The sequence below is a fragment of the Oryctolagus cuniculus genome (assembly GCF_964237555.1).
Source record: "Oryctolagus cuniculus chromosome 17 unlocalized genomic scaffold, mOryCun1.1 SUPER_17_unloc_2, whole genome shotgun sequence".
NCBI classification, from domain to species: domain Eukaryota; kingdom Metazoa; phylum Chordata; class Mammalia; order Lagomorpha; family Leporidae; genus Oryctolagus; species Oryctolagus cuniculus.
The window spans coordinates 123,776-127,764 of record NW_027208203.1 but is presented as its reverse complement, the minus strand read 5'-3'; the positions used below and the strand labels follow the sequence as shown (position 1 = coordinate 127,764).

The 3,989-nt window shown below is 54.6% G+C and overlaps 1 pseudogene; it reads right to left on the bottom strand.

Annotated features, from left to right (window-relative positions):
- Window positions 1–2,275: 2,275 nt before the first annotated feature.
- Window positions 2,276–3,133, bottom strand: LOC127485623 (deoxyhypusine hydroxylase pseudogene; annotated as a pseudogene).
- Window positions 3,134–3,989: the final 856 nt, after the last annotated feature.

The following is a 3,989-nucleotide window of genomic DNA, read 5'->3' as shown; positions in this document are numbered from 1 at the left end:
CCCATCTGCTCCACTCCACGCGACTGTCTCATCCCGGGTCGTCGAAGCTCCCTCCGACTCTGCCTTTCTAATAAATATTAATACAGAATTTTAAATACTGATAGAAACAAGCCTCACAAGCGTTGCAATAGGCGCCGTGAGGGGAATAGAGGCGGGGTCTGATGACCGGAAGTGATGCGGGGGCTCTGGGCAGCGCAGGACAGTCACACTAAATTCCATTTGTAGAAACTCTTGAGCTTTATTAAAAGGAAAACGTTAAGAAAGTTTCCAGCAATAAAAATTCATAAGTATTCCAATAAGAAAAGAGAATCCTGGGTTTTCAACACGAATTTTTATTTTAAAGATTTATTTGAAAGGCAGACGAGAAGAGAGAGAGAGACTGAGACCTTCCATCTGTTGGTTTATTCCCTTTATAGCCACAACGCTGGCAGGAGCCAGGAGCTTCTTCCGGGTCTCCCACGTGGGTGCAGGGGCCCAAGCCCTCGGTCCATCCTCTGCTGCTCTCCCAGGCGCATTAGCAGGAGCTGGATCCGAAGTGGAGCAGCCGAGCCCTGATCCAGTGCTCACATGGAATGCAGGTGTCACCGTTGGTCCCTTTAGCCATAAATTTATTGGCGCTCTCAAGCAGAACTGGGGCCCCCCTGACCTGGCTCAGCTCTGACCACGCGCTGGGTGGGTGGAGAGGGGGGCGTTGGAAGGGCAGTGTCTGCTGCTTCTTCCCTGCACAGGAACCTGCGACTCTCCCTTAAATGCTGGGCAATGCTGAGCCGGGGATGGTCAAAGCCAGGGGACCTTTTGTCCTTTCTGTCTCCATGCGAGGTCAGCGCACGTGCTCCCCTTCCCTGGACACAGCTTTTGCCCGCGCAGATCCAGAACCCGAAGGCTCTGGGAGGAGTTCCGGCTCCAGCCCATGTTTCCGTCTCTGACTCCTCGGTTCCCTGCCTTCCGCGGCCCTGACGCCCTTGGTTCCTGGTCTAAAACGCACCGCGTCGTGCATCCGTCTGTGGGAGGGTCCGTGACGGTTCTTGGGGCCACAAAGAGGGAACAAAGTGAGAAAAAAATATGAAAGATGCAAATGAAAAATCGGGATGAAAGATGCTATCATGAGCATCAGGCAAACTTTAGCGCCAAGATCTAATGCGACACTAGGAAGAATTAAAATGTATGGAAAAACTTCACAACCCCAAATACAGAAACATAGAGGAATGCACTTGAGGCAAGAGAAAGAATGCCATAGAAAGGAGGAAGAGATGAGGATTCATCAACGTGAGATGGAAGAACAAATGAGACCCAAGAGAGGAAAGTTACAGTCATATGGGCTAAATGGGCCCAAGAGAAAGAGACGTGAGAATGGGAGGTGGAGGAGCAATGGACAGCGAAAGTCCCAGAAATTCCCACCTCCAGGTGGTGGTGGCAGCGGCATAGGTGAGGAAGCTAACCCTGGAGTTCCGCAGCACCATGAGTGGTTTCGTCATGGGAAGCGGCATGCGCACTGAGCACTTTGGGCAGGGAGGTGCCGGGCCTGTGGGTGGACAGGGTCCTAGAGGAATGGGGCCTGGAGCTCCAGCAGGATATGGTAGAGGGAGAGAAGAGTATGAAGACCCCAACAGAAAGCCCGATTTTAGATGTGACAGAGAGGCTTTCATTCCATTTGGTTTTGTCTTTTCTTGTTTAGATATCAATCTTTTAAATTCTTGCATATTAGTAAAAAATCTTCCTTTTTATGGATGTCACCAATTTATTGACCAAATATTTGTAAATGGTCTGTTTGGGCAGGTAAAATTATTTAATGTAATGTCTGAAACAGGAGAGTATTTTTTTCCCTTTTTATTCAGATTTTAATCTTTTTAACTGTATAATGTTCCTGAAGTTATAGCAGTGTATGTGTGCCACTGAATTTCCAAAGTGTCCCAAGTTTTTTCCTGTGCTTCAAATAAATAAAAAATTAGTTATAATATTGACCTTCAACTTTTTCAAGTTTCTATGTACATTAGGCTAAAAGATTCACTGGTGCTCGTGACCCCACCAGGTCCAGCCAGCGACCGCCTCCGCTCCCCTTTCCCCATCCTGAGGACCGAGTTCGAGGCCTCCCATCCCCGCTGTCCCATTATGAGGGAAGCCTGAGCCACTGTAGCCCCAGCTTCTCAGCAGCTCAGGCACAGCCCCCGGGTCCCCCCACAGGCCTCGTGCCTGGGAACTTTGCGCGGTGGAGCCCTGTGCTAGGCCCTAGGGGGCGCCAGGCGGATGCACAGGTCCCTGATTGGGTGGGGCGATCAGAGCGTCTGCACCCGGGGAGGCGCCGGAGCAGGCAGCAGAACCAGCACCGTCTGGGGGCGGGGCCTGGAACCTCTGGGGGCGGGGCTGGAACCATCAGGGGCGTGTCCTGAGCCTTCCAGGGCGGGACTGGAACCCCTGGAGGCGGGGCTGCAACACCTGGGGGCGGGGCCGGCCTAGGACACGCCCACCTGCAGTCGCTCCAGCCCGTCCGCGTACTGGGAGGCCGCCAGCGCTCCTCTGGAACACGTCCAGGGCCGCCCCGCAGCTCTCCCTCACCGCGCGCTCCGGGTCCGCCGCGTGGGCCCGCAGCGCCGCCGGGCAGGCGGGCTGGGCGATGGCGCCCAGGGCCTCGGCGCACTCGTGCCGCACCGTGGGGCTCTCGGCCCGGCGCGCCAGGGCGGCCGCTCGTGCTGCAGCTGGTCCGGCACGTAGTCCACCTCGTGGTGGACAGGGCGCGGCCTCCTCGCCGCCGGCGCTGCGCAGGGCGAACCGGGCGCAGTAGCGGTCGAAGAGCGGCCAGGCCTCGTCCAGCAGCGCCTCTCGCAGCCCCCACGTCGTGCTCCTCGGCGGGCAGCGCGAGGTCCACCGAGAGGTAGGGCCCGGCCGCAGGCTCCACGCCGCGCTGCGGCCACTACAGACGCCCACGCCAGCTGGCCCGTCTTGGCCACCACGGTCATGGGTCCGTGGAATACGTCTTCAGGAGCTCCAGGACCTTGGGGTCCCCCAGGGCCCCCAGGGCCTCCCTGCAAAGAACGGCCCCAGAGCTCGCGGGGCCGGAAGCTGAGGGCTCATGTGATTCACTGCAAGCCTGAGAGCATCTGGGCCTTTGAATGGCACCCGCGGTTTCCGGGAAATGTCAGTGCAGGCTCAGCTCTGCTTTCTACACATCCCTGCTCCTTGTTTACAAAGAAGACGTGGACGCTGAAGGAGCTTCCCGCGTTGTCTGGTGTTACAGGAAGCAAGCTTTGGTGCTGAGTGTTTTTAAATGGCTATGAAAGCAAAACTGAATGGTGAGTCTTTTCATTCAGGGATATGCAATTAAGACTGGAATGAGTGTAAGACTATTGGTCTAGGGAGAAACTGGATTTGATTAAGTGGCTCTTTCACGGCCCCATGATCTATTCTTTGGATGTTTTTAAAAAGTGGAAAGGTCATTTTGCTGCATTTCCCCATTCTTGTTTTTAAGGAACAACAGATTCCAAACCCTACAAATGGCTTGTATTGAATTTTACATTTGAATTACAGATTGTTAAATATGAAAAAACACACAAGAACATTAAGCAAAACAAAATGGGTAAACTAACAGTGTAAAAGGTTGTCAAAGGTATGAGACAGCCCAAATTATCTCACAATGTTGGTGAGAGGTTAAAACAGTTCACTCTTACCAGCGCCGAGGCTCACTAGGCTAATCCTCCGCCTGGGGCGCCAGCACACCAGGTTCTAGTCCCGGTCCGGGCGCCGGATTCTGTCGGGGTTGTCCCTCTTCCAGGCCAACTCTCTGCTATGGCCAGGGAGTGCAGTGGAGGATGGCCCAAGTCCTTGGGCCCTGCACCCCATGGGTGACCAGGATAAGCACCTGACTCCTGCCTTCAGATCAGCGCGGTGCGCTGGCCGCAACGTGCTGGCCTCAGCGGCCATTGGAGGGTGAACCAATGGCAAAAGGAAGACCTTTCTCTCTGTCTCTCTCTCACTGTCCACTCTCCTGTAAAAAA